The following is a 27,259-nucleotide window of genomic DNA, read 5'->3' as shown; positions in this document are numbered from 1 at the left end:
GAATGTGGTGTTTCAGAACAGCAGCTTGGGAGAAATATAGATGAATATAAAATCTGTACCCACTCATCCACATGTTACATGAATGACCAAGAGATAAGTTTCCTAATCTTTCAGAGTTACTTTTCATAATCTGAAGTGGGAGTTATAGGAAATACCTACCTCATAATGGTTTTGTACAGTTTGAATTACATAAAGTATCTAGGATGATACTGTAGACATACGAGGGAATGAAAAGTGATAATTATTTTTATTTATGGCATTATTATTACAAAGTGGACTTAAAATGTAAAGAAATGAATTTTATCAAATCTTAGATCTTAATTCTATGTATGTATTTGCTATTATTGATGTTTGTAGGAAATAACGTCTTTTTAAAGGAATATTTATAGGGTGATCATTTCCTATTCCATTGAAACTATCTCACTGCTTCCTCTCCTTAATTCTCTGAAGAAATCGTCTTTCCTATTTCAGAGAAATGCTACCAAGGGTACTTGAATGATCATCACGTTTCCCCAAGTGATCCTTTCCCATCTCTGAATCCTCATATTTTTGACTCTTTAAACATTTAATACTTTCTTCTTTATGTCATAATTATCTGCATTCATTTAGTTTGCACCACAGCTACAGCTTTCAAACTTTTTGACTAGCACTTTCAGTAAGGAATACACTTTATAAGGTGATACAGAGTTTGCATTCTTATTCTCACCTTTACCATTCAGGCTACTCTAGTCTACTGTTTTCTAGTCTTACAACAGTATACTTGTTATTACAGAGCACCATAAACATTGTGACATTTTAGAATTAAGAAACTGCATGGAATGCGAGTAAGTTCTATTAAAATGTCAGCAAAATAACTGGCTATTGCAAAATACACATATCCCATGGGTCTTCTCTCCTCTCCTCCCTTCTCCTATCCTCTCCTCATCTTTTCTCTTCCTGTCTCTTCTCACTATCTTGTCCTATCCAAATCTCTTTTTATCCATCTGTCTTATTTCATAATCTGATATCCTAACATATCCTATTTTACTCTAGTTAATATTTTAAAATTCTAGACAAACTCTAAATCGATTACATAACCAATAAAGCGTGATCACTGTCTTTAAACCATTTCCCTCATCTTCTTTATGTTAGTATGCATGTTAGATTCTTCTTGTGCCTTTAATAGTGTAGAATGGGCCGGGCTAGGTGGCTCAGCCTGTAATCCCAACACTTTGGGAGGCCCACGTGAGTGGATCACCTGAGGTCAGGAGTTCGAGAATAGTCTGGCCAACATGGCAATACCCCTTCTCTATTAAAAGTACAAAAATTCCTGTAATCCTAGCACTTTGGGAGGCCAAGGCAGGCAGATCACGAGGTCAGAAGATCGAGACCATCCTGGTTAACACGGTGAAACCCCGTCTCTATTAAAAAACACAAAAAATTAGCCAGGCATGGTGGCGGGCACCTATAGTCCCAGCTACTCGGGAGCTGAGGCAGCAGAATAGCGTGAACCCTGAAGGTGGAGCTTGCAGTGAGCCAAGATGGCGCCACTGCACTCCAGCCTGGGCGACAGAATGAGACTCCATCTCAAAAAAAAAATAAAATAAAATAAAAAAAAAGTACAAAAATTAGCCAGGCATGGTAGTGGGTGCCTGTAATCCTACCTACTCAGGAGACTGAGGCAGGAGAATTGCTTGAACCCAGGAGGCGGAGGTTGCAGTGAGCCGAGATTGTGCCACTGCACTCCAGCCTGGGCTACAATAGCAAGACTCTGTCTCAACAAAACAAAACAAAACAGAACAGTGTAGAATGGTGCTTTCCATAGTATAAATGTGTGCAAATATTTATAAATGGACGAATTAATGAAGGGTCTGTTTCAATTCAAAATGACTCAAATTTTGAAGCTCACAGAATTTTTGCTGTTGTTAATAACACTGGTCTATACAGAAAGAGGACTGTCAAATCCAAACTTATTAGATACAGAAGCCTGAGGTTTAAAAATCATGATAAAATGGTACAAACTTGAAATATAATTCTTAATTGTTTGAAACTTTAATCTTTTTCATTTGTGCCAATGATTTATGTTGATGGATTCTGAGTCACCAACATTTTTTTCAACTCTTTTTTTCCTCATAAGTTATTAAACAATAGATTTTTTTCAGATGTCATTTTAATATATTTACACATGGATTAGGTAACAGATTATCATAATATTTAGTTACCTAAAACAACATTCTTTTATTATCTATCACAGAATGCATGGTTGACAATGGAGATTACAGTGATTACAAAATATTTTTGTATCATATGAAAATATTTTTCTTCACAGTGCTAGAAAACCCTTGCTCTAGAACTATGGAGAATACAAACTTTGAAATCAAACTTTAAAAAAAAAAAAAAAAGCATATTCTCCATGAAATTTTAGAATTAAGAAACTGTATGGAATGAAATTTTTATGTCAACAAGGGCAATTGCCTGTATCAAATATACACATCTCCCATGTGTAGGTCTCCCACTACCCAGTGCATTATGGGACAGAACACAGGGCTAGACGTTATACACCATGAGAGACTTCCCCTTTGTTGTGTGTGACTGGGGAAGAGACATTCCCTCCTTCGATGTGGGCAGTGACTGGAATCCATAATCAGAAGGTTTGAGCATAATACTGGTCTTGAGCCCTATTCCATCAACTTATTGTTCAATATTTATGAGAGTGTAGGTTCCAGACTTGGTGTAATCAGCTGGGATGCAAGCACTGTAGTTGTTTCCAGTATTGATATTCCATATCAGAACTCTATAGGATTAATTACTTTAAAAACTATTCTATAGTGGGTTTCCCTGATGTTTTGTAAGAGGCTATCTCTTTCAGAATCCAGCCTCTGGGGAATGGCTTTGGATAAACTGAACCCCACCTCAGAGTGATAGTTTTGAGCAAGTGTAATTCCTCACTGGAAGTTGCCATGGTTTGAATGTGTCCCCAAAGTTCTGAAACTGACCCAATAGTCGCATAGTTTTTTGAATAAACATTGAAATTGACCCTTCTTGTCTTAAAGCTTGAACCTTACATTTGTTTCATCTGAGTTCCTTCCTCAGGAAACCACCTTAGGGCCTCTCACAAAAAGAATCAAAGAACTGAAACTCACCAGATCACTGTATTCAGACAATGAGATGCAGAAACCCTCATTTATCATGACTGCCTTTTCCTCCTCCCTAGTTCCTCTTTTACAAAACATTGTTACATTTCTTCCCTGCTATATAAACCCCTGCTTTTAGTTGGTCAGGGAGATGGATTTGAGACTGATCTCTCATCTCTTCAGCTGTAGCACCTGATTAAAACCTTCTTCCTTGGCTATACTTGTCTCTGTGATTTGCTTTTTGTGCAGCGAGCAGCAGGACCTAGACAAAATGCCAGCTGTTTCCGTAACAAATTTATGTACTGGAAACTTGATTCCCAATGTAATGGCATTAGGGGATGGGAACTGATGGGAGACATTTGGGTCATGGGGGCACCACCTGCATGAATACAATAATGCCATTATTATGGGAATGGTTTTCTTATTTTAAAAAATGGGTTTGGCCACCTCTTGCTCTTTGTCTCATTCTTTTTTCCCCTCCCCCTTCTGCCAGGGGATGAGGCAGCAGGACAGCCCTTGTGAGATGCCAGCTTCTTGATCTTGGTCTCCCCACCCTCCAAAACTTTGACAAAATAAAATTATGTTCTTTATAAATCACTCGGTCTGTGGTATTCTGTAATAGCAGCACAAGATGAGCCAAGACAGAAGTTTTATTAAGCTGCTTTGTAAATTTTTTCATCATTAAAAATCTTTCTTAAATGTGTAGGAGTTGTAATGGAGAAAATAATTTGAAAGGAAAAATTAACAGAACCCATTTTCATTCATAATATATTTGTATATCATCTAATTTAAATTTAGTAAAGGAACTTACTTTTCTAATTAGTAAATGCAGTGTATTTCCTTTTATTAGCCAATATTTTGAATACTTCTACTTTATTCAAATTTGGGGGGAAATGGTGGAAATTAGGAAGCATAGCATATAATGAAGATATATGAGAAAGGGCAATTTATTCATAATAGACTCCAAAATTGTATCAACAAAATTGACCTTTTTAAAAAACTTCTGGTACTAGTATTTGAAACAGTACTCACATCACATTTACTTCTTTTTATTTGAAAAAGGAAAATATGCATATATTATCCAAAGAGGTTGTATATGTGTATTCAGTAGTCAAATTTCAGCAGAATGTCATGCAACAATATTCCAGAATTCCAATTACATTTTAGAATTGGACTGTCCACAAAGATGGTTTTAGGAGGGAACACACATACGTGCACACAGACACACACACAGGCAAACTAAAATTGTCCTGAGTTTATTTTTCTAGGACTTATTTAAAAGGTAAATGAAAGGTACGATATATCCAATAGAATAATTTTCTAGAACCCAGTTAAGTATTGTTTGTTTGAATTTGTTTAAAAAAATCATTAAGTAAAAACCACTTCGAACATAATGGAGTCTATTTGCAAAAACTTCTAAATTTCTGTTATATAACAACCAAGAAATCTAAAAGAATGTACCATGAATCATGTAATTGTTAATATTACAATGAAAGTGTTTAGGATTTGAGTCCGAAAAGAAGGGAAAAAAGAAAGAAAAATAACCTTTGAATAAGCTCTTTTATATACTTCAATTATTTGTAAAAGTTTTCTATGACTGAGTTCATATTTGTTGAAGGTAAGAGGTTGTTTTCTTAGCTTCCATACATCTGGTCAAAGTTGTGGCTATGAGAGAGGATATTCAATGAAATATGAGCTTTGATACTAATTTGGGTCTCACCAATGCCAAGGTCAGCTCCTCTGGGTTATAGTAACAGACTATTCATCATGCTTTGTCTCCATGTGTGGCCTTGTTCTGAACTGATGAGAATCTGCAGTTCACTGGGCATTGCTTGTGACTGAAGGGCTAAAATTAAATCAAATGACAGGGATCAGCTGGATTCATCTCTATAGATAAAAGATATTTTCTTAGGATAAAGAAGAGTCAAGAAGTAAAGAAACTCTTAGAAAATCTTCCTGAATTCTAGTAAGTTCCAGACATGACATGCTATTTATTCACAAAATTTATTCTCAGCAAGGGGAACTTGAGTAGATAAGTAAAAAATTTGTTTTCAAAGACTTCTTTTTGAATCATTAATCCATTATCTTCTGCGTTTCTAAACTAGCTTTCTTCTAGAAAAAAATTTGTTCATTATGGTGCTTTGGAAAGAAAGTTTTTGATCGCTCTGAAAAAAAGTACACTAAAATGTGAAAGTAGTGCTAACAAATTATGCCCTGACTACAAAATGAAGAAAATTAAAACATATCTCTGAACATATACTTTTTAAGAAAAATTTTCCATCTTAAGAAGATAGGAAGAATCAAACTTAAAATTTTAGTTGAATTTTTACAAAGGTTTTTGCATTTCTCACATTCAACATTTTACAGTACAAACTAGAATGAGCTAACATTTTGTTTCAATGTTCATAAATACAATGCCAAGAGGCAGCTATATTAAATTTGGAATAAAATGATTTTGTTTCAAAGCTAAAACTGATTATCTTGCTGTTGTTTAACTTTGAATAAGTCATTTAAATATTTGAGACCTTAGTGTCTAATCTCTTTATAAACTCTAAAATGAATATAATGCTGTTAAACCCACAAAGTGATTGTCATTCTCAGTTTTTTTCCAATTCTGCCTTACCCACCATCCATAACAGATGCCTACTTCAGTTAATACTCTCCAGTCAATCAAGCAATGGGTCTAAGGCTGGTGATTGTACATCCAGTGACAATTTTCCTCTAGCTGATTGGGTCTGGAAATTGTCTGGGAAAGAGTTTTCTTACATCAGATATCACAGAAGCAAGAACTTTTTAATATAATAATGTTTGAGTAATTCTCACCCAAAAATCTTTCATAAAATCCACTCAAATTATTTAATATAAATTGATTGTACATATTGGAATAATATATCCTTTGGGAATATCTATATTCTAAGTCAAGGAAGCTGGACTCCTACTATATAATTCCACGTATAGTTTCAAATGACATTGAATATATTGTTATAATAGATAAATAGGATGGAATTTAATTTCAAATACTAATAATCAAAAATGTATGATAAACTGATTTACTCTGAATCTATGAAAATTTTGACCTTATATTCTTTTCCATGAATGGTGTATTTACATATTCCAGGAATTATAATAATAACATATGGAATACATATTTATTGATAAGCCCTCCACATATGATAATTTATAAAATACTATCATTAACTTTTACCTCAGTACAGATTAATCTATCTAATTCCAGCTTTTAGTTTCTCCAATATAATTGTAGGATTATGGAATTGTAACAAATTTACTGTCAAGAATTAGAGGTGAAGACTTTACTATCCTCCTAAATTTTCTCATTAAATTTTTGGCAACACTATCCTGTATTTTTAACTGGTTTATGTATAACAATAACTAAAACACTTAATTTAAACTTAAAATCTTCTTCCAAATTATAGTTTACATGAAGATTGAGTTCCATGGCTAAATAGCTTTTGAATTCTTATCTATGTGTTCTACTAACTTTTAACAATAGCCCCTAGATTTCATATTTACAAATATGTGTATAAATGATGGATGAACCCCTAACTGTGCAACATAGTTCCAGTAGTCTCATAGTATCTTTCGATTTTCTTATGGCCTGCTCTATGATTTATTAAATTTAGCACCTATGAAATATATTGAAATGTTAAGCCTGCGCAAACCTTTCTACCTAGGTTAAATATTTAGATCTCTGAATCATAAAAAGGTACTTTCCAGGCCTTTCCTGTCTACCATACTTCTAATCTCTTTTGACAAATGTAGAGTGACTTTCTCAGCAGTATCACTGCAAATGTTGGTGACCTCTTTATGCTAGAAATTCCTTCCAGAAAAATAGCTGCCCAGCAGGACTACCGTGAATATTAAATGAGATAATACGTATGATAGAAATGCAGTGATTGGTACTGCGTACTATCAGTATTAGTTTGCTTCTTTTCCTGGCTAAAAGGAAACAAAAAGAACACCTCATCACTAAGCAGAAGCCGAGAGACATTGATTAAATTTAGGCCATATTTCAAAGAGGTTATTCCATTACAATGCTTTAACTACGACACTAATTAGAAAATGGCAGAGATAGTGCTTAATTTTGGTTGCTGTTATAATTTCTGGCATAGAATAACTATGCTTATTTCACTCAGAGGCTGTAGAATTACACTGAATCTACTTTAAAACATGCCTCCACTTATAAGTTGATTCCATCTGAAAAGAGGAATGTTTGATTAATTGTATTTGTGTTTTTATTTTATTTAAAGATAAACGCAAAAACTTATAGATGCTTATTTAAAATAAGTGTGATTTTTGAAGTACTTTGTGACATTACCATAGACAAGGAAATACTTGAAATGAAGTAAAATTGATAGATTGCATATACTAAGCATGCATTGACTAAATATAGGAAAAGGGTTTTCAGAGAGAATAATTTACATAAGAAAAAATATTTTTAGGCAGAGTAGAGTCAAGCTCTTTTACATATCTCCAAAACAATATTAGGCTGTTTTTCGGGGCTCTATTTCTTGTTGAATATTGAATGTGAATATTTTACACCCCTCCAACCCTCAGCTCATTGAGTTTGTCTAAAGACATGCTTACCTTCTTACTCTTTCAGTCAAAATTGGTAGACACCTCTAGGGAACGTGTCTTTCAATGCTGGGCTTTTGTCTCTGAAGTTTCACCATTTTAATACATTACCTCCACAGGTCCTATTGCCTTGTCAAAACTCTTACATGTTAAGTTTGATTTTTTTTTTCTTTTTAAAAGAATTTAAAGTTATTCTCAGTGGAAGCATTACTCCAAAATATATCATGTGTCATTTTTGGTAGTGGAACTACTTGATACTCTTCTTAAATTTAATTATTAGGAAGAGGTAAAAGGTAAAATTAAAAAAAATCAGTTTCATATACTCTAGTATTGTGCTGCTGGTCGTAGAAGAGGCTAAAAATTTGGCATTAAGCATTCGCTAAAAAAGTAGAACCCTGGCCGGGCGCGGTGGCTCACACCTGTAATCCTAGCACTTTGGGAGGCCGAGGTGGGCGGATAACGAAGTCAGGAGATCGAGACCATCCTGGCTAACAAGGTGAAACCCTGTCTCTACTAAAAAATACAAAAAATTAGCCGGGCCTGATGGTGGGCGCCTGTAGTCCCAGCTACTCGGGCGGCTGAGGCAGTAGAAAGACCAGAACCCAAGAGGCGGAGCTTGCAGTGAGCCGAGATCACGCCACTGCGCTCCAGCCTGGGCGACAGAGTGACACTCGGTCTCAAAAACAAAACAAAACAAAACAAAAAGTAGAGCCCTGAAAAATAACCCAAGCATTAGTTTGGCACCCTGAACTGTTATTATACTAAGTAAAAATTTAATATACTGAGTAAAAAACAGCTAGTCACAGAATACCACGTTTTTTGATTACAGTTATAAGAAATGTCCAGAATAGGCAAATTTATAAAGCCTGGAAAGACAGTAGAATTTTTCTAGTGTCAGCCATCTTGGAGGAAATGGGGAGTGACTCCTCTTGAGTATGAGATTTCTTTTTGGGGTAATGAAAATAATCTAATATTTATTGTGATAATAGTTATACACCTCTGTGAATATATACAGTTTGAATTTTATATCTTTAACTGGTGCATCACATGTCATGTGAATTATATCTCAACCTATAATTTTAAAAATGAAAGCAAAATAAGGACATTTCCAGAGAGAGAAAAACAACCCATCTTCAGACCTAATTGAAATAAAAAGTCAAAGATATTTCTATGGCTAAATAGAAGACAAAATAAAATAAACAGATGAAAGCTTGGATATTTAGAACGAAAAGATGGAAACATATGTACAGAAAAACACTAAATAAATTTTAAATCTATAAATTAATGATAATTTATATATATTTAAAATTTATAAAATAAAATGCATGAAAAAATAAAAGAAGGATACTAATAAGTGTTAAATTGTTCTAAGCTTTTTTACTTGGAAGTATAAACGTAGTAATTTTCCAGCACTATTTGTTGAAAAGACTACTCTTTTCTCCATTATATTGTCTTTAAATCCTTTTCAAAAATCATTTGAGCATAAATGTGAAAGTTTATTTCTAGACTTCCAATTTTATTCCATGGATCTATGTGTCTGTCCTAATGCCACTACCACACAGACTTGATTACTGTAGTTTTGCAGTTAGGAAATCAGAAGTGTGAGTCATCTATTTTTGTACATTTTCAAAATTGTCTTGACTATTCATGGTCTCTTGAGATTTAATAATCAGCTTGTCAGTTTCTCCAAAGAAGCCCTTTAGGATTATGAGCGGGATAGTGTCTAACTTGAAGACTGATTTTAAAATGATTGCTATTTTTACATTAATAACTTCTAATTTATGAACATAAGATGTAGGTCCATTTATTTAGATCCTTTTTAAATTCTTTCAGAAATGTGTAGTTTTCAGTGTATATATCTTGCATTTTTTTTTTGCTAAGTTGATCTGTATTTTATTCTTTCTGCAACTATTATAAATGACAGTAATTTACAATAAACTTAGTCAAAAACATATATGTTATATTTATATTTTTAAAACGAGATAAAAAATCAGAATATAACCACAGCCCTACCTGAGATGTGAATCATCCCTTTGTCGAGTGTATCCACACTGTCTACGCTACCTGCCTGCCTGTTAATGACTCAATAATCATCTCCCTTATCAGATCAAGTATTAAATATCACAGTGCTTATGCATCACTAACCCTATTTGAGGTAGTAATGGTCCCAAAGTGCAAGAGTAGTGATACTGGCAAGTTAGATATTCCAAAGAGAAGTTGTAAAATGCTTTAAGTGAAAATGTAAACATTTTTGACTTAACGAAAAACAAAAAGAAGTCGTATGTTGAGGTTGCTAAGATCTATAGTAAGAAATGCATCTTCTATCTGTGAAACTGTGAAGAAGGTAAAAGAAATTTGTGCTAGTATTGCTGTCACACCTCAAACTGCAAAAGTTATGGCGACAGTGCATAAGTGCTTAGTTAAGATGGAAAAGGCATTAAATTTGTGGATGGAAGACATAAACAGAAAAGTGTTTCAATTGACAATGATGTGTTATGTCAGAATGCATTGAGCCTATATGACAACCTCAGCAGGAAGTCCCTGAAACAAGAAACACAACGCCATTTACTTCATTTTATTTTTTATTTTATTTTATTTTTATTATTATACTTTAAGTTCTAGGGTACATGTGCACTGGAGGGATCGCATTAGGAGATATACCTAATGTAAATGACGAGTTAATGAGTAAAGCCGTTTACTTCAAATTAGAGACAGTACACAGATTCAGGAATGGGTTTGAACTAAAAAATATAAAAATTACTGGGTAGGTTGCATCTGCTGATTAAACTTAACAAGAGGTATGTGTATTTATGGGAAAAAAATGGTATATATAGGCTTTCATGCTATCTGTGGTTTTAGGCAACCACTGAGCATCTTAGAATATATCCCCCAAAATAAGAGGGAATTACTGGACTTTTGTTTGAAGAAAAGCAGAGAGAAAACTTTAATAGCTGGAGCTAGAGGTATATGAAAAAAAATTGTTTCTGTTAGGATAACATGATTATATACTAATCAGAATGGTAATAGAGAAAGTAGGTTGAACTAATGAACTGAAGTCCTTAATACAGTGAAAGGTGAGTTTATCCACAACAAAAGGGGAAATGGCCTTTTCTTGGAAATAATTAGGAAAGGTTGAATGGAGGAAGAACAAGAAGTTTGAGTGGCTCTTGAAGGGGGAAAGCAATATGAAAATGAGTTTAAAATATTATAAGTTGAATTATTCCTAATGAGACCTTTTGTAGCAGAATAACCTAATGGGTACTTAGGTTACAAGATTCAGTGTATTGTCATATTTCAAGGAGTGGGTGTGGTAGGAATTAATTTAAATAGAAGAAAGAGAAGGACAGGAAGAATTTGAGATCTCTAGAAAACCCTGAAGAGGGAGAAAAGAGGTAGGGTATAAGATATGTGAGAAATGAGATGAAGACATCCATAAAAGGAGAGACACTAAGGAAATGGTGTCAAGAGAAACATATGAAATTGCATTTATAGATTATTTTATTATGGATGTCACTTAATAAACACATTTTCTCAGTCTTCCCTGTGAATTTTTAAATTATATACACATTACTCACTAACGTTCATATTTACCCAGGGATAGAAGAATAATTTAAAAAGCATTGATTTCATGTCTGAGAAGTCCTATGGAGTACACAAATAGCATTTGTGCACACAGCAGTGCCCAGAAAGGGACACTTTGAATTCTGGAGGTCATTGGCTGTAACTGTTTCTGATAGGATTCTTGCCTGTCCTCATGGAGCCATCCTATCATCAACCTGGGCATGTATTTGACTTTAAATTCTGCCTCTTGAGCACTTGAAAACTTATGTCTTCCCTGTTTCTAATAATCAATGATGTACTGTGTAGCTGATGTCACTACAACATCTATTTGGAGATGCTCTGTGTGGTAGACCAAAAAAGCCTGATGTTACTTATTGCCACCACAAACATATGAGATTGTGTTCAGACCCCTAATGTGCCCTGACCATACTTTCAAATTCCAAGAGCTGAATGAATCAATAACTCAGGTTGGGAAGCCCTTAAGAAAATATACTGAGGTTTTAGAAAGGTGGTGTGATAAGAGCTGCAGTGGCTGAATCCATAAGGCATTTCAGAAATAGTATTAAATAATGTTGGCATTCAATTTTTAATGTAACACTTCAGAAAACTTCAAGCAAAGATACAATTCAAGATGGCTAGGATTCTTATTTCCAACAGTTGACTGTAAAGTTATTTCATCATCTGAGACCAGAAGGCAGAAGGAGAAGCAAACTTTTGGAGTGGAAGACAATGAGTTTGTTTTTGACAAATAGGTTTTAGAGTGATTACAGCACAGACATTATAAATAAAATTCAAGCAGGAAGTTGGTTATAAAATATAGATCAGTTATTTCTCTAATGTTCACCACTTTTTTGAGATTGCACAATCTTGAAGATAAGGAATTTATTTTTTAAAATATTAGGAAAGATAAAAAACACTGCTAAAAACAAAATGGCTATTAGTGTACTTAGATGCAGTTTCTCATTAAAGTGATGTGAGACAGACCTGGCTGCAGGATTGATGCCATTTTGGAACATAAACACACAAAATAATGATCAGCTTATGATTAAATATTTGATAAATGTATTAACCAAAGTGAGAAAAAAATAATCACAGTCTTTAGAGACTCATCAGACTCTGGAAGGCATTGCTTTGCCTCCTTCAGATTGTCAATGAAGCAGTTAGATCTGTGTACATCTTCCCTTAGTCCTCTACGAGAGCTACCAGCCACTGGCTTCTCTTTGATAAATAGAAAGCAGCTGGTGTCTCAAGGATGGCTATTAATCTCCTCACAAGATAAAAGGAATTGGGAAAAGTTGAGGAATGCTTTGTAATCAGTGATTCATGCATTCCTTTCTGAAGAATAATAAAAGATCTTTGAAGTAGTTTCTGTTTAGAAGATGGATGCATTTTAATTTATACATGGTTACTTTAAGAAGTCAGGGTGTACCAAATGAAGTCGAAATTTTAAACACTTTTTTTTTTTTAAATTAAACTTTAAGTTCTGGGATACATGTGCAGAACGTGCAGGTTTGTTAAATAGGTATACATGTGCCATGGTGGTTTCCTGCACCCATCAACCTGTCATCTAAGTTTTAAGCCCCACATGCATTATGTATTTGTCCTAATGCTCACCCTCCTTGGCCCACACCCCTTGACAGGCCCTGCTGTGTGATGTTCCTCTTCCTGTGTCCATGTGTTCTGATTGCTGAACTCCCACTTATGAGTGAGAACATGAGGTGTTTGGTTTTCTGTTCCTGTGTTAAGTTTGCTGAGAATGATGGTTTCCAGCTTCATCCATGTCCCTGAAAAGGACATGAACTCATTCTTCTTTATGGTTGCATAGTATTCCGTGGTGTATATGTGCCACATTTTCTTTATCCAGTCTATTATTGATGGGCATTTGGGTTGGTTCCAAGTCTTTGCTATTGTGAATAGCACTGCAGTAAACATAGGTGTACATGTGTCTTTATAGTAGAATGATTTATAAATCTTTGGGTATATAACCACTAATGGGATTGCTGGGTCAAATGGTATTTCTAGTTCTAGATACTTGAGGAGTTGCCACACTGTCTTCCAGAATGGTTGAACTAATTCACACTCACACCAACAGTATAAAAGCATTCCTATTTCTCCACATCCTCTCAGCATCTGTTGTTTCCTGACTTTTTAATGATAGCCATTCTAACTGGCATAAGATGGTATCTCACTGTGGTTTTGCTTTGCATTTTCTCTAATGACCAGTGATGAGGGGCTTTTTTTCATGTTCGCTGGCCGCATAAATGTCTTCTTTTGTGATGTGTCTGTTCATATCCTTTGCCCACTTTATGATGGGGTTGTTTTTTCTTGTAAATTTGTTTAAGTTCCTTGTAGATTCTGGATATTAGACCTTTGTCAGATGGATAGACCACAAAAATTTTCTCTCATTCTGTAGGTTGCCTGTTCACTCTGATGATAGTTTCTTTTGCCTTGAAGAAGCTCTTTACTTTAGTTAGAACCCATTTGTCAATTTTGGCTTTCGTTCCCATTGCCTTTGGTGTTTTAGTCATGAAGCCCTTGCCCATGCCTAGTCCTGAATGGTATTGCCTGGGTTTTCTTCTAGGGTTTATAGTTTTAGGTTTAAGCCTTTAATCCATCTTGAATTAATTTTTGTATAAGATGTAAGGAAGGTGTTCAGTTTCTGCATATGGCTAGTCAGTTTTCCCAGCACCATTTATTAAATAGGGAATTCTTTCCCCATTTCTTGTTTTTGTCAGGTTTGTCAAAGATCAGATGGTTGTAGATGTGTGGTGTTATTTCTGCAGCCTCTGTTCTGCTCAGTTGGTCTATATATCTGTTTTGGTACCAGTATCAGCTATTAATTACTGCCTCTATTTCAGAACTTATTATTCGTCTATTTAGGGATTCGACTTCTTCCTGGTTTACCCTTGGGTAAATGGGTGTATGTCCAGGAAGTTATCCATTTCTTCTAGATTTTCTAGTTTATTTGCATAGAGGTGTTCTCTCTACATATATATTTATATAATATTCTCTGATGGTAGTTTGTATTTCTGTGGGAAAATTGGTGATACCCCCTTTATTATTTTTTATTATGTACATTTGATTCTTCTTTCTTATCTTCTTTATTAGTCTGGCTAACTGTCTATATTGTTAATCTTTTCAAAACATCAGCTCCTGGATTCATTGATTTTTAGAGGGTTTTTCATGTCTCTATCTCCTGCAGTTCTGCTCTGATCTTAGTTATTTCTTGTCTTCTACTAGCTTTTGAAAGTGTTTGCTCTTGCTTTTCGAGTTCTTTTAATTGTGATGTTAGGTTGTCAATTTTAGATCTTTCCCGCTTTCTGCTGTGGAGATTTGGTGCTATAAATATCCCTCTAAACACTACTTTAGCTGTGTTTTTTAGCTGTGTCCCAGAGATCCTGATACGTTGTGTCTTTGTTCTCATTGGTTTCAAAGAATTTATTTATTTCTTCCTTAATTTCATTATTTGCCCAACAGTCATTTAGGTGCAGGTTGTTCAGTTTTCCTGTAGTTGTGCAGTTTTGAGTGAGTTTCTTAATCTTGAGTTCTAATTTGATTGCACTGTGGTCTCAGAGACTGTTTGTGATTTCCATTTGCTGAGGAGTGTTTTACTTTCAATCATGTGGTTGATTTTATAATAAGTGCTATGTGGTGCTAAGATGTATATTCTGTTGATTTGGGGTGGAGAGTTCTGTAGATGTCTATTAGGTCTGCTTGGTCCAGAGCTGAGTTCAAGTCCTGAATATCCTTCTTAATTTTCTGTCTCATTGATCTGTCTAATATTTACAGTGGGGTGTTAAAGTCTCCCACTATTATTGTGTGGGAGTCTAAGTCTCTTGGTAGGTCTGTAAGAACTTGCTTTGAGAATCTGGATGCTCCTGTATTGGGTGCTTATATATTTAGAATAGTTAGTTCTTCTTGTTGCATTGATCCCTTTACCATTATGTAATGCCTTTTTGTCTTTCTTTATCTTTGTTGTTTTAAAATCTGTTTTATCAGAGACTAGGATTGCAACCCCTGCTTATTTTTGCTTTCCAGTTGCTTGGTAAATATTCCTTTATCCTTTTATTTTGAGCCTATGTGTGCCTTTGCACATGAGATGATTCTCCTGAATACAGCACACTGATGGGTCTTAACTCTTTATCCAATTTCCCAGCCTGTTTCTTTTAATTGGGGCATTTAGCTCATTTACATTTAAGGCAAATATTGTTATGTGTACATTTCATCCTGTCAACATGATGCTAGCTGTTTATTTTGTACATTAGTTGATGCAGCTTCTTCGTAGTGACATTGGTCTTTATACTTCAGTATGTTTTTGCAGTGGCTGGTACTGGCTTTTCCTTTCCATATTTAGTGGTTCCTTCAGGAGCTCTTGTGAGGCAGGCCTGGTGGTAACAAAATCCCTTAGCATGTGCTTAACAAATCCCTTAGCATGTGCTTGTAAAGGACTTTATTTCTTCTTTGCTTGTGACGCTTAGTTTGACTGGATATGAAATTCTGGGTTGAAAATTCTTTTCTTTATGAATGTTGAAAATTGGCCCATACTCTCTTCTGGCTTATAGGGTTTCTGCAGAGACATCCACTGTTTGTTGGATGGCCTTCCCTTTGTAGGTAACCTGACTTTTCTCGCTGGCTGCCCTCAACATTTTTTCATTCATTCCAACCTTGGAGAATCTGATGATTATATCTTGGGGTTGTTCTTCTTGAGGAGTATCTTAATAGTGTTCTCTTATTTCCTGAATTTGAATGTTGGCCTATCTTGCTAGGTTGGGGAAGTTCTGGATAATATCCTGAAGCATGTTTTCCAACTTGGTTCCATTCTCCCTGTCACTTTCAGGTACACCAATCAATTGTACATTTGGCCTTTTCACATAGTTTCATATTTCTTGGAGGCTTTATTCACTCCTTTTCATTCTTTTTTCTGTAATCTTGTCTTCATGGTTTATTTTATTAAGTTGATCTTCAATCTCTGATATCCTTTCTTCCCCTTGATCAATTCGGCTATTGATACTTATGTATACTACACGAAGTTCTCGTACTGTGTTTTTCAGCTCCATCAGGTTATTTATGTTCTTCTCTGAAGTGGTTAATCTAGTTAGCAGTTCCTGTAACCTTTTATCAAGGTTCTTAGCTTCCTTGTGTCGGGTTACAACATGCTCTTTTAGCTCAGAGGAGTTTGTTATTACTCACCTTCTTAAGCCTATTTCTGTCAATTCGTCAAAGTCATTCTCTGTCCAGTTTTGTGCCCTTGCTGGAGAGGAGTTGTGATCATTTGGAGGAGAAGAGGGATTCCGGTTTTTGGAATTTTCAGCATTTTTGCACTGATTTTTCCTCATCTTTGTGGATTTATCTACCTTTGATCTTTGATGCTGATGGCCTTTGGATGGGGTTTTCCTGTGGGCATCCTTTTGGTTGAGATTGATGTTATTGCTATGTGTTTTCTAGTTTTCCTTCTAACAGTCAGGGCCCTCTTCTGCAGCTCTGCTGGTATTTGCTGGAGGTCCACTCCAAACCCTGTTTGCCTGGGTATCACCAGCAGAGGCTGTAGAACAGCAAAGATTGATGCATGTTCCTTCCTCTGGAAGCTTCATCCCAGAGGGGCACCCTCCTGATGCCAGCTGGAACTTTCCTGTATGAGGTGTCTGTTGATCCCTGCTGAAAGGTGTCTCCCAGTTAAGAGGTACAGAGGTCAGGGACCCACTTGAGGAGATAGTCTGTCCCTTAGCAGAGCTCAAGAGCTGTCCTGGGAGATCTGCTGCTCTCTTCAGAGTGGGCATGCAGGATCATTTAAATCTGCTGAAGCTGTGCCCATGGTCGCTCCTTCCCCCAGGTGCTCTGCACCAGGGAGAAGGGAATTTTTTCTGTAAGTCCTTTAATGGGGCTGCTGCCTTTCTTTCAGAGATGCCCTGCCCAGTGAGGAGGAATCTAGAGAGGCAGTCAGGACCCAGATGGTTGGCCACACTGTGGTGAGTTCTGCACAATCAGAGTTAACACTGTGAGGGGAAAACCACCTACTAAAGCCCCAATAATGGCAGACACCCCTCCTCCCACCAAGCTCAGTTGTCCCAGATCAACTTCAGATTGCTGTGCTGTCAGCGAGAATTTCAAGCCAGTGGTCCTTAGCTTTCTGGGCTCTGTGGGAGTGGGACCCTCTGAGCAAGACCTCTTGGCTCCCTGGCTTCAGCCCCCTTTCCAGGGTAGTGAATGGTTCTGTCTCGCTGGGCTTCCAGGTACCACTGGGGTGCAAAAAAGAAAAAAAAAAAACCTCCCGCAGCTAGCTCAGTGTCTGCCCAAACAGCTGCCCAGTTTTTTGCTTGAAGCCCAGGGCCTTGGTGGTGCAGGCACAAGAGGAAATCTCCTGGTCTGTGGGTTGCAAAAACCATGGGAAAAGCATGGTGTCTGGGCTGTATAGCACAGTCCCTCATGGCACAGTCCCTCACAGCTTCCCTTGGGTAGGGGAGGGAGTTCCCTGACCCCTTGCACTTCCTAGGTGAGGCAATGGCCCAACCTGCTTCTGCTCACCCTACGTGGGCTGCACCCACTGTCTAACCAGTCCCAATGAAATGAACTGGCTACCTCAGTTGGAAATGCAGAAATCACCCGCCTTCTGTGTTGGTCTTGCTGGGAGCTGCAGACTGGAGCTGTTCCTATTCAGCCATCTTGCCAGAAAGTCTAAACAAAGTTTCTTACTTAGAGCAAACTATTACTGAAAGATGTATATTGTATGGGGTTTCTTAGTGTTGTTCATTATAGAGTAGAATCACAAACCTGGTCAATTCTAGGAGGAGTCAACTAAGTTCTTCTTCTTGGTCTTAACATAGTTTCTACCATCTACTCAACTGTATTTTGGGGCTAAAAACTGAAACATAGTGATTTCGGTTTTAGAACAATATATTTATTTAAAAGAATAGTATATGGACCTCAAAATGAATAGTAGCCATTGGAATGTCTTTGCAGCTTCAATTTTTTCAAATATAAGAATTACTTATTATTATAATGAACATTATTCAATATAATTTACTTTATTACAATTTTCATCAACTGAAAGAGATCCAAAATTTCTTTGAAAATATAGTTAAAAATTTATTTTCTTAAACAGAATATTTTATATAAATGAAATTAAATTACTTAATCATACAACCATGTAATATTTCATATTACATATATGTTGCAAATATTGCTTATTACATATGTATATTATAAATTTAAAATGTAATTTAAAAATATTTCATACCTAAAAATAGTAATGTGGTAAAATCATATTCAGTCCAGAGCTTTTTTAATATGAGTCCAACAATAATTAGTATTAATTCAGTAGCTTCCTCATCAAATCCATAATCAGATACCCAAGGCCTTATATAGCAGAAATTGTGACAGACAAATATGCAAATGTATAAATGAAGAAAATCTTCCCTCTGAGAATTCCAGAGTACTTTATTAATCCCTGTTTATAAGAATCATTTGGAGTTAACTCTGGATGGAATTTGGAATGCCTGTCTACTATATCTAGATAGATGGAGGATATAGTAGACACAAATAAGGCTGAAATTCTTATTATGAATAAATACAAAATAGAATGCAAGGGAAGGGAAGATTAATTCATAGCAGTTTTTATGAACTGGTTATAGTTCATATTTTTCTATTATTCAGTAAGTAAGTGATCATTAATTTTATGGATTTTGATGGCCAGATATTATTTGAATATATATAACTTCCCACAACCTTTAAACCAAAAATTAGGAGAGAAAAAACCCTAATAAGTACAACAAAAGCCCTAGAAATCTGAAATTGTTTTGCCCATTTAAAAAAGCTTAATAAAATACTATGTCATTAATCCTAAAAATAAATGCATTTTGAAATATATACAGATTAACTTCTTTCTTCAGGAAACTATTTCACTTGGAGTTAGAAATATTTACTTCTAAACTAAAAATAAATGTAATATTGCTAATAATTTTTTTTAATCATATATTCAGTTGTTGTTCTTAGGTGATTTTAAAATTGTTTTTAAAGCCCTAAACAAGTTTCTATCTAAGATACTGAAAGTGTTTGCAGTATTTCTGATAAAAACTATGTCCCAAAATACATTAAGAAGTCCCACTTTAAACTTCCTTATATAAGCCAAAGTATAATATTAGGTAAGTGTTTTGAAGGTATGAATATCTTTGTTTCCTCTCTTAGTGACACATAGAGTCCTATATTTTGGTTTGTGAAGTTATATATTTTTATTAATTGTTCCAGTGTATGTGTGTGCATATATTGATGTATTAGCTCATTAATAATATAAGTCACTTTTTTTTCCATTTCTGAAAGGTTGATGAGTTATTAATATTAATAAAATTAATATTGATATATAAAGAGACAGTAGTGCCTCAGCACTAACATTTATAATGTCTCTTGCAGAACCACTTTCATTTACTCTAGTTACAAAAGCTGCCAGAAACTGTATTCATTACTTTGGGATTCTAAGTATCAATATATTGATTAAACATATTTTTGCTTTGAATAAACTTGTATGTCACTCTTATAAGTGCTCTAACATTTCATATCTATCTTAGTAATATGATGATTTTGTATAGTACAGATTTACTTCAAACTTGCTGTGATCTACATGTTGTTGTCCCCCAAAATTCGTATGTTAGAATCGAATATCCAATGTAGTAATATTAAGAGTTAGGGACTTTGGGGAAGTGACTAGGTTATGAGGGCTTCACCCTTATGAATGGGATTAGTGACCTAATAAAAAAGGCTTGAGGGAGGCTGCATCCTTCTACCATGCCAGGAGCAACAAGAGGTGCAATCTATGAAGCAAAGAGCAACTTCACTAGACACTGAATTTGATGGAGCCTTTATCTTGGACTCCCCATTCTCTGGAATGGTAAGCAATACATTTCTATGATTTTTAAATTACCACTGTAAGGTATTTTGTTATAGCAGCCAGAATGAACTAAGGCAAAGGTTATCCTAATTATGTAGGAGTTTTTTTTTTTTTTTTTTGACATGGAGTCTTGCTCTGTTGCCCAGGCTGGAGTGCAGTGGCATGATCTGGGCTTACTGCAACCTCTGCCTCTGAAGTTCAGCAATTCTCCTGCCTCAGCCTCCAGAGTAGCTGGGACTACAGGTGCAAGCCGCTGCCACATCTGGCTAATTATTATTATTATTTTTTTTAATGTTTCAGTAGAGACAGGGTCTCACCGTGTTGCGTGACCTGGTCTCGAACTCCTGAGCTCAGGCAATCTGCCTGCCTTGGCCTCCCAAAATGCTAGGATTACAGGTGTGAGCCACTGCACTTGGCCCCATTTTGCACTTTCTAAATAAAAAATTACTAAAACGTCTATGTACTCATTTGCAAAACTGTGAATGTTTTATTACGTAAACAACTGCTTAACTATAAAAACCGTGAGGGAACTGTCCTAGTTTTGTTTTGTTTTGTTTTGTTTTCCTTAATACCTTTTCCCAAAGCTTTTATGATGTTTCTCTATGGTGGGAAAAGAATAAAGAGAGCCTCATTCTTCATTCACTAGAATGTACTGATCAAATCCTAGCTGCCAAAACTGAAACATAAATTAAATCCTTCTTATAGGCAATGAACATCGATTTAATATGAAGCTACCGATGCTATTGACAGGCTTGTCAGAAAGCTACATTTTACTACTAGTAAAATTTACAAACTGAGAGTTATGTTGTCTAATGCTTTTGGAGGTCATGGAAGATGGATTCTAGATCTTCTAATCAGGACTACTCTTAATTTTTAAACTATGCATTTTTTACAACGTATATAAATACTAGATGTCCTATGACATTGTCAGGATTGCAGCAATTAAGCCACTTGCTGCAGTAAGGAGACGGAGTTAGAGTATTAGATGACAACTGTCATTCAATTGTTCTTACTTTTTGTCATGCAGCTTGGTTGCATAGATTGAATTAATCATAGCTTAACACATTATCACTATTGGAACATTCATGATGCATTTTTACCATTAATTTATCCAGTTATTCAGTTAAATAAAGATAATTTTTCATATCCACCACTTAAACTGCCAGCTAGAATACGCCAAAAAACTTAAATATACCTGTTGGAACTGCACCTGTCCAATTTTACTGTCCACCCTAAAATGAGCTGTTAATGTAACTTTTGTGTTTTTATTTAGTTTTTCTTATTTCAAGTTTTATAACAGGTAGTCCTCTGGTGTTATTTCCAGCTTTATGTGTTAAGCAGTCCCTTATGTTGCCAGTGACTGGCCATACTATCTCTACCATGAGCCAATGTTCTATATGGCACAAGTGTATTTGAGATCCTTTGAAGCACTTTATTCTGTTCTATTGGTCACTTAGTTTGTCCCTTTATAAATATACACTGTCTTAGTAAGTTAAATATAGACTTTTTGCTTAGATTCATTCTAGAAAATACTCCAATCCCCTCATCTAATTATATTCATGAAGAAAAAAAATGGAGTTGCAGATAAGTGTCTCAATGAAAAGAAATAATGTATTATTGTTAAAAATGAAAAAAAAAAACTCATCTTAAGGCACTACATAATCGAACATCATTTGATAGAAAATCGGGGAGAAATATTGCGTTCTTATAATGATGCTGTATTCTGAATACTTAAATTGATTTTTATAAAATTATATAAAGAGAAATTTCTTCAATTTAATATAAAGAGTCTCAAAATTTCCTCTTTTAGTTATGTTGGTATGTCTTTTCTTTGGGCAGTGCTGTTGTTGTAAACAAGGAAATTTGAAGAAAGATAAAACAAAATTTAAAATAAAAAAAATTAACATGCATATGAAGGTTTCAAGGGCTCCTGTGGCATCTAAGACAAGAGAGTCCATAACCCCAGAAAGATGGGAAACTTACTGAGAACAGACCAATAACCTGCACCTTACTTTTCCTCTTGGGACCTTTTCCAAGTCTTAAGTGGCATCTAGTGAGATGCCAGCAGAGCACATCTACTCTGATGTTGAGAAACCAGTAGAGCTTTCTGCAAATTCTTAAAAACATGGAGAAAAGAAAATGGGATTTGGGCATGGTTTTATTAGCAGTCACGACTTGTGCAGCCAAGATTCTGCAGAGAAGAGATGCATAGAGGTTAAATATGACTCTCTACCTGGACTTTTCCTCAGATTATTTCAAAACTCTTAGTGTAAACTGTGACAAATACTAAGAAACCTAGTAAAAAGTAGCTGAAATGCTTAATGGATCTTTTGACAATCTTACAATGCTGAATATTTAGTGGGTCTGACAATAAATTGGAGTTCAGGACCTGGTGAGACCTGGCAAATTGGTGTGGGGTAGACGTAAAATATATGAAGCATTGAATATAAATGCAACTTCTACTTAGCTTCATCCATTATGGATTAAGGTGATCCTTTCTTTCTCTTTACTCTAGAAGCCTGAAAGAGAATGGGTGAATGTTTCCTGGGGAAAGATATCATCCAAAGCATCTATAATAGTTCAGAACATGATGCCTGACACACAGTGAAATATTATCAGACATTCTAAGAGTAAAAAAACAAAAGATTTGAAAAACAGATAACATGGTTTAGAAGCAACTCAGATATTGAAATTTTCAAATATAGACTTTAATATAATTGTGATTAATATGGCGAGAATATGAGTGATGACATGGAGAAATGTACCAGATTGCTGGGGAAAATATATACATATATAACAATATATATAAAACGCTGTGTGTATTTCAATAATCTGGTCAATATAATGTAAATTTTAGAACAAAATACATGAATGCTATTAAATTAAAAAATAATAGGTTTAGAAGTGTATTAGAAAAAAATGAAGAGATTACTCACGCATTGGAAAACTGTCTAGACTGAAATACAGAAAGAGAGCTGATAGATATGCAAAAAGAAAGGCAAGAGACATATGGGATGCATAAAATAACACAAAAGTAGATAAGAAAAAAATAGAAACAATTCATATTCAAAAAGATAATCACTAAGAATATTCCTAAGTTGATGAAACACATTAGGCCACACATTCAAGAAGCGCAACAAACTTCATGTAGGATAAATACAGATAAAACTTAATGCACATTGTAGTAAAAGTGTTAAAACTCTAAGACAAAAATAAAGTCTTTAAGAATGAGAAAAAAGATCATCTTAAGGTGAACAAAAGCATTATGATCAACTTACTGATCACTGAAGAAGAAAAAATAATACATCTTTTCAAAATTGACATAAAAATCTACCAGTCTAGAAATCTATACTCAGTAAAAATGTTATTCACAAGTAAAGGCAAATAGAAATATCTCTAGTCAACAAAAATGAAAAGAAAATTCATCATTAACAATCCCACACAAAAAGTAATATTGAACAGTGTTCTTCAGACAGAAGAAAAATTATGCCAAGTAGAAAGGATAGAACATAATAGTAACTATGGTAATGATATGAGTAAATCTAAATAAATATTGACAGTAGGAAACAATAATTGTAGTTTGTTATGTAGGTCAAAATCAATGTAGAAATGAATATATAAACAAAGAATACCCAAGGCAGGAGGAAGTAAAATAAGTTAATATATTATAAGGCCAGACAATTGTCTGGGATGGGATATATTAGTTATTTATATTGGATGCTACTAAGTTAAGATGCATTTGGCCGGGGGTGGTGGCTCACGCCTGTAATCCCAACACTTTGGGAGGCTGAGGTGGGTGGATCATGAGGTCAGGAGATCGAGAGATCGAGACCATCCTGGTTAACACGATGAAACTCCATATCTACTAAAACTACAAAAAATTAGCCGGGTGTGGTGGCGGGTGCCTGTATTCCCAGCTACTCGGGAGGCTGAGGCAAGAGAATGGTGTGAACCTGGGAGGCAAAGCTTGCAGTGAGCCAAGATCATGCCACTGCACTCCAACCTTGGGCGACAGAGCAAGACTCCATCTCAAACAAACAAACAAAACATGCATTTGTTCATGAAACCATTAAACAAATAATAAAAATATTTTATAATAAATAACCCTATAGATGAGAAAATGAAACCCTACTGAAACTTGACTGATAAAAAGAAAAAGAACATACAACATGTAGAAAACAAATTGGATCAATTTATATCAAATGTAAATAAAGTAAAACTTCCATTATAAAGTCACAGATTATCAGAATGAATTTTTTTTTGTTTTTGTTTTTTTTTTTTTGAGACAGAGTCTTGCTCTGTCACCCAGGCAGGAGTGCAGTGGTGCGACTTGGCTCACTGTAACCTCTGCCTCCCGAGTTCAAGCAATTCTTCTGCCTCAGCCTCCCGAGTAGCTGAGATTACAGCCATGTGCCACCATGCCTGGCTAATTTTGTATTTTAGTAGAGATGGGGTTTCACCACATTGGCCAGGCTGGTCTCTAACTCCTGACCTCGTGATCCGCCCACCTTGGCCTCCCAAAGTGCTGGGATTACAGGACTGAGCAACCGTGTCTGGCCATCAGAATTAATTTTTATGAAGAAAAACTATATTCTGTGTGGAAGGAAGACATTTTAATTTAACAGAAAAGGAACATGGAAAATGAAAGTATAGAACATTTGTCATGCAAAGAATTTTTTAAAAAAGAAATACAGAGGAGCTATATATATATCAAACAAAATAAACCATAGGGCATGAATTATTCCTGGAGATGAAGAGGAGTACTTCAAAATAATATGGAGGCCGATAAACCAGGAAAATGTAACAATCACAAATATTATGCAACTAATTAACATAGTATTATCATTGTAAAGCAAGAATTAACAGAAGTAGCAAATCTACAAGTCTCTCATCAAAATGGGAGATTATCACACCTCAGTCAGTAAGTGAATGAGCAACCAAAAAAAGTAGAAAGAATTCATAAGATCTGAAAAACCCGATTTTCTCAATTAACTTCATTAACATATACAGAACATAGCACACAACTGCAGAATACACATTTATTTTAACTTCATAAAAACCTTTGCTAAATATACATCAAGTCTGAGGGATGTAGCTATTCCTTGAATATCAAACAATGTGTTATCTTAAATGCATATGGTTTAGTTATTTATTGCTGCATGATAGACTATCTTAAAACTTCACGGACTTACAAAACAAATAATTCATTTATTTTCAAGAGTCTCTGGATTGTCTGAAATCATCTAGCCGTTTTTTTCTTAGGGTTTTATTCTTTCTTTCTTTCCTGTTTTTTTTTTTTTTTCTTTTTTTTAAGACAGAGTCTCGTTCTGTCACCCAGGCTGGAGTGCAGTGGTGCAATCTCGGCTCACTGCAACCTCCGCCTCCGAGGTTCATGCCATTCTCCTGCCTCAGCCTCCTGAGTAGCTGGGACTATAGGACTACAGGCGCCCGCCACCACACCCGTCTTTTTGTGTGTGTGTGGTTTTTTTTTTTTTTTTGTATTTTTAGTAGGACGGGGTTTCACTGTGTTGGCCAGGATGCTCTCGATCTCCTGACCTCATGATCTGCTCGCCTCGGCCTCCCAAAGTGCTGGGAATACAGGCATGAGCCACTGTGCCCGGCCTTTTCTTGGGGTTTCTGTTCAGCACTGTATAGTCACTGTTGTCTAAGGTTGCAGTCCCATTGGGCTCTAAGCGAATGGTTTAATAACATGGCTATTGGTGAATACAGATGGTTGTTTCAAAACTCACATGGGCTCATATGAGAACAGATTTTAGTTCTCCTTTATATTATCTCCTTTATATTATCTCCTTTATATTATCTCCCATCATCAAGCTTGTGGCTTGAGCTTCTTGTACCACAGCAGCTGTATTTCAAAAGCAAAGTTTCCAAGAATAATTTTGGTACCAACTCTTACAGTAACTTTTCAGCTATCTTTGTGGATAATAAGGCAATTCTTATTTATGAGTTTGGTACTTCCCAACAAATCCATTTTTATTTTTACTTTATGATATTCTGAAACTAAGATTTCAGATAATAATAAGATAATATAATGATATTCTGAAACTATTATTTATAAATATACAATAGAGCTACTGGAGTCCATGAAATAAAGGAGAGTAAACCAGATAATCTGTATGGTGTTTATGTTCAGATGTGAATGTCAAAAGTACACCTCTTCTCAAAGAGGGAAGAGGGAAAGCATCCCTGTTAGAAGGGGCTTTCTTAAGTTTCAGCAAAAATAGTGCATATAAGTCTATATAATTAATCATATATCTTCACCTAATATATCCAAATTCTTTACTATGCCACTTTACCCAGAGCCAGATTTTAGGGACATTCAAAAAACAAAATTAGCTTGAGTGACTTGAAGCTTGATATGCCTTAAAAGCAGAATGCCCCTTATTGCGTGGGTGTTGAAGGATGTAAAGCAGGTTGTGGTGTATAGTATAAGACAAAGTACTGTAGAAGTGGGAATTTTAATTTTCTTTTTAAATGAGAATACTAAACAAATAATTTATATTTTATGTCTTCCACATATTTTGACTAAGAAGAAAGTTAAGTTTTACCATGACAAAAAGGGGGAAACAGTTTTTCTCTTAAGGAATGTAACCTAATACAGTGCTTAAATTTATATGAAATCTCACATTGTACTATCTTGAATGCCTTTTCTATCTCCAATGTTAATAAACTTCCTCAATTTGTTTTTCCTACAAGAAATTTGCAGAGAAGAGGAGTTAACCATAGCAAGTTAATAACACAAATGTTTGGAAATTAGTATTGTTATACTAAAAATTAAGATAAAAACTTGTGTTTATTGAACTCTGGCCATCCAACCTTCACTTACAATCTTAAGGTTTAACCTTTAGGTTTTCTCCAGTTACTGCATATCACATATTTAAAGTCATTCTGAACTATCATCAGAAACATTTAGCTTCCAGTGACACTGCGCTGTATTTTATTCAATATGATGTCTATTCTAAATGAAATAAAAGACTAAAGGAACAGTGCTTCCTTCCTTTGAAATCAGATTTTCATTATAGAGTTCACCTTTAAATGTCCCATTTTGTTAGGCAAACAACATTATTTGAAATTAGTCACAGGTTTCTTGTTT

General features: G+C 35.1%; 1 long non-coding RNA gene across 1 annotated transcript in view; it reads right to left on the bottom strand.

Moving 5' to 3' along the window:
* Positions 1 to 4,146: 4,146 nt before the first annotated feature.
* Positions 4,147 to 27,259, bottom strand: part of LOC110740455 — a 39,366-nt gene continuing 16,253 nt past the window's right edge. Inside the window, exon 2 of the long non-coding RNA XR_002517025.2 lies at positions 4,147 to 4,959. This is a non-coding gene — a long non-coding RNA (uncharacterized LOC110740455). The remainder of the gene's footprint in view (positions 4,960 to 27,259) is intronic.

Source organism: Papio anubis, chromosome 12 (genome assembly GCF_008728515.1).
Source record: "Papio anubis isolate 15944 chromosome 12, Panubis1.0, whole genome shotgun sequence".
NCBI classification, from domain to species: domain Eukaryota; kingdom Metazoa; phylum Chordata; class Mammalia; order Primates; family Cercopithecidae; genus Papio; species Papio anubis.
The sequence above is the reverse complement of the archived record's forward strand: the minus strand, read 5'-3'. Positions and strand labels throughout refer to the sequence as shown.